The 13,426-nt window shown below is 39.9% G+C and overlaps 1 non-coding gene across 1 annotated transcript; it reads left to right on the forward strand.

The window, feature by feature from the left end:
* The first annotated feature begins 4,489 nt into the window (after nucleotides 1-4,489).
* Nucleotides 4,490-4,619, forward strand: LOC142435491 (small Cajal body-specific RNA 14). Its single transcript, XR_012781538.1, has one exon.
* The last annotated feature ends 8,807 nt before the right edge of the window (nucleotides 4,620-13,426 follow it).

Below are 13,426 nucleotides of genomic sequence, written 5' to 3' on the forward strand. Positions count from 1 at the left end.
TACATATGCCTTAGAGAAAGAAGAGCCCACACTACAACAGTAAAGGGATTATTGAGATTTCTGTTCATTGCCCAACTCACTTTGTAACATTCACTCAAAGTCCCGGAGGCAGGGATGAAGCACTGATCTAGAGGAGACAAAACTAAGCTCCAGAGACAAAGAAAACTGTGGCCTGTGGGGAAAAGCATCCGAAGAATTTCAACGGCCCCACCCCCTCCCCCCTTGGGCTCCCGTACCATTCTTGCTGTCTACTTGCCAGCCCCTCACCCTCACCCCACCCCTCCTGGCCAGTGAATCCACCCCCTTCCTAATAAAATTCTCCCCAGCCTGGGGGTCCTGGCTCAGTCTATAGATAGGAAGCCAGGGGCCACTTTGACACTATGAAGTCCTTCCTTTTGTTATAACCTGCTTAGCATTGGCAACTCCTTCAGAGTGGTTCTGGGAACAGTCATATAGCTGGGTGTTTGGTGAAGATTATAGAGAGAAAAGTTAAATAGATAGATATGGAGAGATAGATAACTTTAGCCACTCACCTGGAAGGAGGAACAGCAGGGACAAGAAACCTGATTTTCTGGCAGGGTCACGTCCCAGGCCTGTATCATGGGGTAAGTGCAGCCTTGTCTAAGTAAAAAGAGTATCTATTACAGTCTATTAACACTTCATAAATAGTAACTTTAAACAAAGCATATTTCTAAGCATTAATCTCTGTGTTGCAAACAGAAATAATACAGTGGCATTAAAACATTCATGTAAAAATTAATAAAATTCTGAATTTTATCGTCACCTTAAAAAACAGACCATAGTAAAATGCACACATAAAGCATATTACGTTAATGGTTGGATATTTTGTGAATAGATCAGAAAATGATATTAGGTGAAACAGCAAAAGGAAATAAATGCCATTCTAAAAACTACTTCATGATGAATTGATTAAAATAAATATAAAAATCTGTGCATCATATTCAGGTATTTGGAAGATTTTCTGATAGGTTAAAGATGTATAAATAATGAAGTATAAAATAAAAGTATAAAGGAATGGAGTATGGAAGAAGGAAAAAAAAATATATATATATGGTTACAGGGTTGTAACCTGGCAAGCAGATAATTAAAGTTAGCAAAAGTATCCCATCCTGCTGATAGTTCTCTTCATGACAATGTTCACTAATCCAAGGCTGCTTAGGCAAGAAGAGGCGATGGTGGGAGGAATTTGGAAGAAAGGTAGAGACACAAAATATTTCTGCAAGTAGCCCTCCAGCACAAAGGGATTTAAGGGATGACTAAAACACATGTCCTTATCAATGGGAGACACCAGAGATATTGGGAGAGAAGAAAATGACCCGAGAAAGAGAGACAGTATGTTCACACAGCCTCCGTAATGACTGAATAGACTTGAATTTCTGAGCACTGCAGGAAGTCTGGGGCACTGGGTAGGCAGAGTGCCAGGTTCTGCATACCTGAAAGGAGCAGGGAGACTACAGACGACCAGCCATAAGCAGAGGCCCCATCAGAAAGGTAGCCTTTGGTGAAAATCCACGGTTAGCCAATATAAGGGGTAGCATTCCGTTTTCCTGTGCCATTTAGACTAGGTAGAGACACTTTGGCCTTCTTTTCCGAAGTATCCCCCTTCAATTAACTCACACTTTCTTTTCAAACCTTCTCTCTGCCTCTAGTCTGAATGTTGTCTCTCACTTGGAATCTCTCTTTCAAGTGGAACAAGAACTGAAAAGTGGAGAGGCTTGAAACTCTGAGCTTACTCTTGGTAACAATATAAATCGACACTTCACCTCTGTTGTTTTCCTCCCCAAATCCATCACCCTAGTCTATCACCGGAAACATACTCACTGAGAGACAATCTGAAAGGTAGCTAGATAGGGACAAAGGGGTTGTTTCCACTGAAAGCCTATGCTAAATGAAAATTAGCTGTCCATGCCACAGGAAAGGGGTTGCAAAGAATTCAGGCACCTTTATGGGACACCTATGGGAAAATCCAGAATTTTCTGAGCATCGCAGACCCAAGTCAACCAGGCCCAGGTGGGAGGTCTACAGGTGTGCTGAAACTCAGTGAATAAGGTTGGCTAAAACCCTCAACCAGGTGCGTCCCCAGCCAGTCAGGCTAGGCGGGGATAAAAGCAGACCTTGGGTAGGCCCCACTCCTCTCTTGTTTGGGTGTGCTCTGCAGGCAAAGGGTGGGAATCTCTCTGGCTTGTGTGTGGTAAGTACCAATGGGCCATCTTGAGGACCATATTCCCTTGGTTCTCTTGGGATTCCCTAGTCATGGTTCCTACTCTTGGCTCTGCATGCTGGTTCCGGGGTTCTGTTCCAGTATTCTTTCCACATAATACCTGAAACTTTCCCTCATAAAAGTTACTTGGACTTATAAAAGTGCTTCTGTTAGGTAGCTAGAGGTAGAAACTAGGGGTGGAACCTCTAAATCAGTGGTTCTCAATCTTCCTAATGCTGCAACCCTTTAATACAGTTCCTCCTGTTGTAGTGACCCCCCAACCATAACATTATTTTCGTTACTACTTCTTAACTGCCATTTTGCTACTGTTTGAATCGGGTGTCCCCTGTGAAAGGCTCATAAGACCCCCAAAGGGGTGCCAACTCACAGGTTGAGAAGCGCTGCTCTAGATGCCAAGACCTCCTTTCCCCTTACTTTGGAAGCCAATCATGGCTAGAGGGCATGCACAAACTCAGACCCTGGAGCCAGAAAGCCAGTCCACTTGGGAGTGGCCCAATCTAGGCCAGATGGGCTTAATTCAGCAAATGGGGTTAACCTGTACCTTAGCATGGACCACACCTCCAGGCAGAAAGCCCCAAAGACTAAAACTGTAAGCTCACCCCGCTCTTGTCCAGCTGCTCCTCTGAGGAGCTGCAGTTCCTCTGGCCTCAGGTTTCTACCTGTGTGTGTGTGAAGTGCCCTGCGGCGGCCTCAGGAAAACCGGAAACTCCTGTGCTTGATAAAAACCTACTTGGATCATAAACCAGGCTTCAGCGTGAATTCTTTCTAGTGTCAAGCCAAGGACCAAGGTATATCCCACCCGAGGAATCGAACGCTTCTGCCACATGAATTCTTGCAACATTGACAAGCAAGAACTGAGGCAAACCACCCCAGGAAACTTACAATTCCACCAAATACCTGACCAGGCCTCTCCAACACTGCTAAAGTCATCAAAAAACAAGGAAAGTATGAGAAACTGTCACAATGAAGGAGGGGTCTAAAGAGACATGACAGCTAAATAAATGTAAGGTGATATCCATGATCTTTTAAGAAAATAACGAAACACCTAGGAAAAGGAATCAACTGTGAGGTTTGGATAATAGAAATGTACAAATATGAGTTCCTTAGGACAAATAAACTGTGGTGATATACAAGATGCCCATGGGAGAAACTGGCTGCGGATCTCTGAGCACTTTCTGTACATACTGACACCCTGGTGGTGCTGCTGGATAAGCACTGGACTGTTGATCACGGGCTGGATGGTCCCGGCTGCTCTTTCTCCTTCAGAAGCTTCTAGACCAAGATAGCGCACAGGTTTAGGTACAGTGATCTCATATTTTGATACTTTTCCTTAGTAAATATATCTGATTTTATAGCAATACTTTTTGACACACACACGTATATATAAATAATCTTCCAAATATAAAAATGTAATAAAAATATCTTGTAAATATCAAACATGTTTTTGCCTGTGTACATTTACCTGGTATTAAAAATCTTCCTTTAATAACTCTAAGATTAAAGAAACAAGAGCATGAAGAGTATTTGAGGGAAATTACAAAATAAATGTACATCTAAAAATGGAAATACAGTCAAGCATAACCCATGCTGAGAAGAAAAGAGTTTATTCCAAAAGTACCGGGAATTCATTTCAATTTTTAAGTCCAGACTCTCCAACAGTCAGTTAATTATTCTATGATGGTTATATTATACTCTATTATGTATTATTTATAAATATTTCAAAATATTCAACCATTTAATTCTCATTTATGATATTTACACTTGGTGCCTTACAGATTTTAGAATTTTTTGTGGTTTTCAGAGGTTTTTGAAAGTTTACTGTATGCGCCATAAAACTCACCCATTTAATGTGTATAATTCAATGAAATTCAGTCGGTCTAAAGAGTTGTGAAAAGATCACACATTCTGATTTTAGAAACATAACATCACTCAAAAATCCTTAATGATTGATTATAAAAATAAAACAGGAACACATGCAAAGAAAAAAATTCTTAATGCTTATTTGCAGTTACTCCCAAAGCCTCATGTAACCACTTTATATTTTTTGTGTCTATGGAAGTATCTTTACTGGATAGTCATATAAATGGAATCATATATGATCTTTTCCACCTTAAATCTAGCACCATACACCAAGATTCATACATGTTGTATCATGTTATTACCGTATATACACGAGTATAAGCCAACCCAAATATGAGCCGAGGCACCTAATTTTACCACAAAAACTGCATTACAAATGTTCATCTAGTGACTGATCCTAGTACTGATTGCCTTGTCAGTTGTACAGCACAACCGTGAGAGTCACATCAAAGCACATGGTTCCTGCCGACAGGGTCTGTGTAGTGATCACATTTTCTGTGCGATGGTTCCATACATATTAAAAATGTTCATCTACATCATTATATGGATATACTGCTTTTGTTTACATATTCAGAAATTGATTAGAGTTTTTTCCACTTTTAAGGTAGCATAAATAATACTTGTGTGAGCATTCATGAGCAAGTCTTTCTGTGGATATAGCATTTCTCCTGGGTGGAATTGTAAGGTCATATAATGTGTATATAAGGCGCCCTGGTGATGCACTGGATTAAGTTTTGGACTGACAACTGAAAAGTGAATGAACTGAATCCATCAGGTGATCTACTAGAGAAGGATAAGGTAGCCTGCATCCAAAAAGTTTTACAACCTGGGGAGCCATTTGCAGCGGATCTCCTCTGTTCTATAGGGTTGTTGTGAGTTGGAATTGACTGGAAAATGGAGTGTGAGCATGAGAATGAGTGTGTGTGTGTGTGTGTGTGTGTGTGTGTGTGTGTGTGTGTGTAAAACAGTGAAACTTGTGAGAGCTAGAACTTGATGGACAGGCCTCCTTGTTTTCCCTGGGTCTTGCAAGTTTTCAGCCTTTGACAATGTGCAGTCTTGGTTTTGTTAGGTGCCAGTAACCCAGTTCCAACCCAAAGTGACCCTATGCCTAAGAGAAGGAAACATTGCCAGGTCCTGCTCCATCTTCACAATTATTCCTGTGTTGGATCCCATTGTTGTAGCCACTGTGTCAATTTGTCTTTTTTTTAATTTAATCTTTTTATTGGGGCTCATACAACTCTTATCACAATCCATACATACATCAATTGAATAAAGCACCCTTATACATTCATTACCCTCGTCATTCTCAAAATTCGCCTTCCACTTGGGTTCCTGGAATCAGCTCGTTTTCCTTTTTTCCTCTGCCCCTCCCTCCCCGCTCCCCCCTTCCCCCTGGTCCCTTAATAGTTTATAAAAAATTATATCTTATCTTATACTGCCCGGCGTCTCCCCTCACCCACCTTCCCATTTCCCATCTCCTAGAGAGGAGGTTACACATAGATCTCCAAGATCAGTTCTCCCTTTCTACACCCCCTTTCCTCCCGGTGTCACCACTCCCACTGCTGGTCCTGAGGGGTTCATCCATCCAAAATTCCCTGTGTGTTTCCAGATCCATACTGCACCGCTGTGCATCCTCTGGTCTAACCAGGTCCACAAGGTAGAATTGGGGTCATGAAAATTGGGAGGGGAGGAAGCATTCAAGAGCTAGAGGGAGGTTTTGAGTTTCATTGTTGCTACACTGAACCCTGATGACACATCTCCCCACTACCCCTCTGCAAGGGATGTCCAGTTTGTCTTCTCGATGGCCTTCCTCTTTTCCACTGTCCCTTGACTTGAGGAAGCATGTTGCCTTCTTCTAGGGACTGATCTCTCCTGACCACATGTCTATCCTTGCCTCTCAGGAACACTGTGGCCATACTTATAATAAGACAGATTAGTTTGTCCTTTTGGTATTCCATGGTACTTTCAATATTCTTCACCAGCAACACAATGAAAATGCATCGATACTTCTTAAGTCTTCCTTATCCGACCACCATTTTATTTCTGTCCATTAGTGTAAAACACTTGCATTTTCCCTCTCTGACAAGTTTCTACCTTACTCAGGATCCAGTTTTCACAGGTGTGTTAGTCCAGGATGACTAGAGAAACAAATCCAGGGACACTCATACATGTGTAAGAGAAAGCTATATATCAAGAAGTAATTATATCAAACAAACACCCCATCACAGTCCAGATCAAGTTCAAAACTTCAATAGTAGTCCATATGTCTGCTACTAGTCCATAAATCCCTCTTTATGGGATGACGCAGCCACATGCAAGGGTGCACAAGGCAGGAAGATCACGGGCAGGTGTGTGCAAAGTCTTGTAGCTTTAATGGTGATGGACATATCTTCGCAGATCTCCGTATGGCTCCAGCAGCTCTCTAAGAGAATAAACAGCAGGGAAGTGGAGACGGAGAAAGTGTGCCCCCCCCTCCGGGGAAAGGGAGAGGAAGTTCCCAGAATCCTCATGAGGTTTCACCTACCAGAGGGGATCATCAGGCGGTGACATGGTAGACAAGTTAAACACCAATTCACTCTATCAAATTGACATATCATGGCATGGTACTAGCTTCTCTTACCTTTTCACTTTATTATCATTCTTTGCAACATTTTTTACCTTCTTGTCTCCAAGTTCTAAGTAGAACCCCCTTCCCTGTTCTCCAGGGATAACCTGAATATATTTTAATACGTGTTTTAGATAAAAAAGAGCTTATATTTACAGAAATATCACCATCCTACCATAAATGCCTAAAAATGTTGTATTCATCTTTGGAGCTCCAAATCCTAGTACACTGCTGACACGTGTTGGTATTAGTGGTCATTCAGTCAATTCTGATTCATGGAGACTCTATGCGTCAAAGACTAGAACTGCTCCAGCGGACATTTCTGGCTGTACTTTTAATGGGCTCATAGCGACCTGATCAGACAGAGTAGAACTGCCCCTGTGAGTTTCCGAAACTTTCAATCTTCGCAGAAGTAGACACCTCATCTTTCTCATGTGCTTTCAAACCATCAATCTCCCGGCAAGCAGTCTGACACTTACCCAACAGTGCCACCAGAGTTTTGCTATGCGTCAGAATCAATTGTTTGGTAGAATCTTAATGGAAGCAAGTTGTCAGGCCCTTTCTTCCACAACACCATGAGGCAGGTGGGTTCAAACTGCTAACCTTTACATTAGCAGTCAAGTGCAAAATGCTTGAACTACTAAGGACCTCGTGCTTGTTTAAGGCCCCAAATGGGCTCAATTTTCCAACTGCGTGCCCTAACAGATGTTGCCACGTGAACTACACACTCCAGCTACCCTATTGCTAATTTTAGAACAAATCCAAGTGTTATACATGTGCTTTTCCTTTGTCTGAGATACCTCTGCCCGATTCTTATCAAATATTGGCTGAATGCTTGGATACACTAAACTTCTAGAAGTGTTGCACTCTTCTTTAAACTCCGTTTCTCACAACTTTAGGGATAGATACTAAGGCTTGACTAGAGGGTACACTAGAAAATGATACTTACAGATAGAATTAAAAAACATCTAAATATTAAATGACCAGTACACATATAGGAAGTCCTGATTACCAGAAATTGGCAGGGAAAAAAAGAGCAGTTTGTTGCATGTACATTGAGGAAAATGCTGAATAATGGAATTTGGCCCCCAAATTGAAATGTTAGGTAAAGTTTTTAGTCCCCTACATTAAAAAATAATCCCTGAGAAGTATAATGTGCACAATTCCAGAGCCTTTTGTTCAGGAACGCATCAATCAAACCAAAGAAAAAAGCAAAGAATGGGTATACATTGTGATATCTGGGGTTTTGACCAGTATCATTTAATGCAGCTAATACTTTTAGACAGAACCAAGTCAATGTTATAGGAAACAGGGAAGAATCCAAAAATTTTATAACTAGCTACTGATACCCCATATTATATGTGTATTATCTCCACCACTCTGTATTGGTCAGGAAGGTATCTTTTTTGTTTACTTACCACTGATACCTCCAGTTCTAAACTAGAGCACACTCTTGTTGATTCCATTCCAACTCAGAGTGACCCTATATAGCTTTCAAGGTGGTATATTTTTATTGGAGCAGAAGCCTCATCTTTCTCCCTCGGAATGGCTGGTGTGTTCAAACTGCTGACCTTGCAGATATAGCCCAGTGCATACACCACCACTGCCACCAGTACTCCTAAACTGGTGCCCAGGCAGACAGTCACAGTCGCAGTGGCAGTAACTAACATCTCTCCTCTTAGGGCTCTACCTAAGTGTTTCCCGAGGAAAAATCAGCCTGCTTTAATCATCTTTTAAGACTACTCAGAACACTGTAGCAGGTGGTACTGATTGCATTCTTGAGTCTTTCTTCACGTCCTATGAACGTTGCATAAACCTCTGTAATTTTCAGACTCTGCAACGGTTCTTTCTGTGATCAGCTTTGAGTTTTGAATGGGTCCAAAACAGGTGGGGAATAGACAGGAAATGAAAGGATTTTATGTATTGATTTAAAAAAAATTCTCCCTTCTAAAATAAGTAATTCTATACTTCTTAAATCATTAATCATATTTACAAATTATTGGTCAGCCTATTTTTCTTTAGAGGAGAACTGGGAAACAGTATTTATGAGCCAAAAATCAAACCAAAACAAAGACTACGAAAGTAAAACATACACTCAGTATTTTTTAAAACTGAAGACCCAGAGGATGAATATTTAATTGTAGATATTATTTGGCCCAGCAAAAATAACTAGAAAGGAGTTCTTATTAAATAGTACATGAATAAAGTAATCAAATATTCTTTAGCAGTCTCCAAGGACATTACATGCACAGACTTTTCATAGTGTATAACTTGCCTTCAAGATTTATTCAACTCTATGTTTGCACAACAATGGTATATAAATTCTATTTTTCATGATTCATAAAGCAAGCACGGTTACCTCTCTGGCCTTTAAAATTAACGTATAAGCAAACAGATACCAATAATTTAAGAAAAATTCCACACCCCCCCCTTCCTTACAAATTACTATGAAAGAAAATGCTAGAATGATTTGACCCCCTCCCACCACTACCCACCTGCACATACATTGTATCAAAGTAGCTAAAGCAACAAAAGTAAAATAATTATATTAGCAAAACTTTTCGTGTTTTACATCAACAACAAATAAGGAATTATAAACTATAGAAAACTAGAAATCAGTTTTGAAATGTGTCTTTTTATTTGTTTAATCATAGTGAATCACTAATGGCATAAGCTAATATAAGGGAGAAAGAGGAAGTAAAGGAAAAACCAAGTACAGTTTTGTTCTATTATTGTCCAGGTTATACATATGTACTTTGAGGGGGACTCCTGGTCTTTCTGGAGGAAGATCCTAACTGAAGAAGCAACCCACTGGCTGTTATAGTACAAAATAAAAATGATTCGAAGAACTGTCAGCTGGAGAAAACATTATAGCAGTTTTCCTTTTGCATACACTACTTATCCTTCAGTGTAGGACATGAGCCTTCCTCTCTCCAGCAATATTTTAATGTTTTTTAAACGGCTGGATATAATCACTGTGATCAACTCATAATTGCACTTCCTATTTTAAGTGGCTTCCCTAAGAGAAATGCTTATCTTAATGTATGCACATCTTGTCAACAAGCTCTTGAAACTGCAAATTTTATGTTGTCATCCTACAAACAAAGCAATCCAACTCACTGTTGTTGAGTTAATTTTGCATCATAGTGTTCCTACCACCACCAGCCATGATTGCCTTTGCAGGTGGCCAAGAAGAGATTTTAAATGACTATTATTTAGGCAGTCCAGCCGCTAGATTCCTTTGTTACAGTCTTTTAAAATCAAATTAATTTTCCGTCTCTGTCCAATGGACTACATTCAGCTAGATCACTATTTGGATACACTCATAGCTAGGAGAGAACAGTATTTCCTAAATGATCATTTTTCAAACTAGCTGCTAGCACTCTCAACTTAATTTAAGTAAGAGGCACTGACAGTTTCTGTGGAAAATGAAGAGGAAAAAGAATAAGGGAAATCTCATTTTATCACACAACCAACTAGACCAAGTATGTCAAACACATGCATTTTCATTTCACTAAAGAGAACAGGTTCAACAGAGCATTAAAGAACATATTACTACAGAGACAGCTAGCTCTATGCCAGCATATCAAATCAGAATACATCCAGGTTACTTTTCTGATTTATAGGTCCCACAGCATCCTCTGCCAAGGTTGAGTCCCAAGATAATAGAAGCAGATTAATTTTAAAGGCATATGCCATCCTCAATTCTCCAACAATTATGAATGAGATGGCAATGAGCAAGGGACAATCAAATTAAGAGATATAAATACTGCAGACATGGTCTGCATTCACAGTAAAATAAACCCAAGCCAGGCAACCTTTGTTTCTTAAAATACAAAAAAATTATGATAGCTTGCATTTACTATACAACTTGCTTCCCCTATACCCAGCAACACCAAATTATTATTTATATCACTAACATCTGTGCTATTTGTTCTTTGATTTACAAATCTTGTTTTGCAGCATTGAACACCTATCAAATATCTTTTGTAAATGTATCAACTTAAAATTCATTTATTCATTTCTCAGCAAAGAGATCTTGAGTTGCTTCAATTCAAATCAACAAGAAGTATATGAGTTTTAAGTTGATATGGAATGAGAATAAACTACTAGTTGGAATTATTGGTACTGTACTGATAATATAAAGTTTACACCTTATGTAAATTTAGCATTAGGTACCTGATGACTATTTCGAGACCTAAAATATATTAAGGTGTGTGATATAATCTCTATGGAAAGTCGAGCTAAATAGTACATATTTGAATTCCTTCAGTCATTCCAGTGGAAATGAGTTACTGGAAAACATTTTAGACAGCTAAAGACCAGAGAGCATGTGTGCAGGAGGAAAGGGCCCCAATGCACATAATTATTTTTAGTAAGGGACCAAAAGTGGACACAATCTTTTTTTATTTAAATGCTCATTTTTACTGCCTCAATAGTAATTACAGTAATAATGTGTTGGCTTTCATGTACCGAAATGAAACTATTGACCTGAGATCAGTAGGTTAAATGGTTTAAATTGTGTTTCTAGAAGTGTGGCGCATTCATTGGCATACTTGAACCTAATAGCCCCTTGTGAACAGGGACATAGATTTCCAAGGGAATCGGCAGAGTAACGGATGAAGTCTGTAGCAATATAATTAAATAAAGCAAACTGGCCCCCACAGAGGTCAAAACTATGACGTCCATACTGGCCTAATTAGTTAAATATCCATAAGAAATAACTAGCCATGATGGTGCCTCATTGGTTAGAAACATACAAGAAGGCATAATTCCTCTCAGATTTTCACTCTATGGAAAGCAAGATCTGGATAGAGGATAGCAGGTCTGGCTACTCTGTGGAAATCTCAGTTGGCTTACAAATGGCCCCAAAAGAAGAAAGCTTAAAATTTGCAATGTCTTTCATAGCCTTGCGTTAACAGAGGAAAACTAGGTTAGGACCTCCAAATCTAGCCAACCAGCGCTTCATAAGTAATAAGCAACACATTCTTCCTCCCTGATTCTAGTAAGACCAAAAATGTTCTAAATGTGTCCCCTCCAGAATCAATTGTTTTAGTTTCTTTCAACAAGAATTTGGTGAGGATTTTTGGCTTCTTCGGAGGGACACACGCCATTTACTATTGACTGCCAACATAAACATTGGTAGACCAAATTCATCAAGCGGCTCTAGGAACGAAAGATTTGCAAATCTGCTTCCTTAAAGACAAGGGCCAAGAAAACCTGAACGGTTCTACTGTATAACAAGGCGGTCACCATGAGTTGGAATCAACTGAGCAGCAATGTTTTGTTTGTTTGTTTAACGGGTATTATTATATGTTGAGGCCTTTGACTTAGGCATGGCACATACTGGTACATGAGAAACTTAATGATTCATAAGGAAAATTAACATTTTAAGTGCCAAAATATGAATACAAAGAACATGATAGGTTTATTGTAGAGAAGAGGCTCCTAGGAGAGATTATAAGAGTTAGGCTGATGGAGTTGGTGACAGAGTAGATGGGGAGAAGGCAAAGGCAATTGACACAGAATTTTCAGAATACAGAAAGAGGTAAGAATATAGAATTGCATCTGAAGCATGGGGATAAATGTGGCTTCAAACAGCTTATAATTCAATGTGAGCCAGGGATTTTATTTTGCTAGTGGTTTGAGTTTTCACCTTAGTGAAAGAACTCATTCCCTCTAGGATTACATTTCCTTGAGGGTATTTTAAAAACTTGGTCTCTTTCTCTAATTATAATACACGTTTCCAAAGATAAACAGGTGGCATTGCTATTAGCAACGTGACTGCTGTTTTAAAAACTAGTGATGGCAGAAAGTGACTGCATACCTACTTGAATACAACTTTGAGGTGTTACTATGGGAAGAATTTTAAAGTCCTTCCCTCAAGAGAGTAATATTTGAAGGAGAGCGAGATAGACAATTGACTTGATCATATTAAATGTGTGATAAAAGGATGGAAGTATCCAAACAAACTATTTGAAATTTCAGCTTTCGTCTTCCGCACAAGAAGATAAGCTAGCAGTAAAAGCAACCTCAATGGTATGGACGTGGAAACAGAAACAATTGTGAGAATGGTAGGACCTGCAGGTGTCTCATTTCTCTTGTACATAGGGTTGCTGTGAGTAGGAACTGACCCGATGGAACCTGACAACAGTAGTATGAAAAATGTAATGGGTCCTATTTCTGACCTGTGCAAAACTTAGATAATGCAAAGGACTGCACAAATAATCTCTCTTACATATTTTAAACATGATATCAAAAACAAACAAACCCCCACAGTCATCAGTCAATTCTGACTCATAGCGATCCAGCAGGACAGAGTAGAACCAGCTATGGAGATTTCAGAGATTGTACATTTTTATACCTGTAGAAAGTCTCATCTTTTTTTTCAAGTTTTAAGAATCTTTAATTTACAAACTGCATTTCACATTTCCAGAAGAATTGTTGGGCTCTTGTCTCGAGGCCTGGTGGTGGTGCAGCGATTAAGCACACAGCTGCTGAGAGGTCTGCGGCAGGAGTCGAAGAAAGCTGTGGCAGTCTGCCTTGGTTGGACACGTGTCGGGAGATCTCCTGTGTCCTGGGGTCACTGTGGGTGGGGTTTGATGGCAGTGCAGTCCTGCGCGTCTGCAAGCCTGACAAGCAGACAGTGGGCTCGGCCCATCCCTGGCGTCCTCCTTGGGCCACTGACCACAAGGCCGTGGGCAGCTCATGGCAGGGAA

Source organism: Tenrec ecaudatus, chromosome X (assembly GCF_050624435.1).
Source record: "Tenrec ecaudatus isolate mTenEca1 chromosome X, mTenEca1.hap1, whole genome shotgun sequence".
Taxonomy (NCBI): domain Eukaryota; kingdom Metazoa; phylum Chordata; class Mammalia; order Afrosoricida; family Tenrecidae; genus Tenrec; species Tenrec ecaudatus.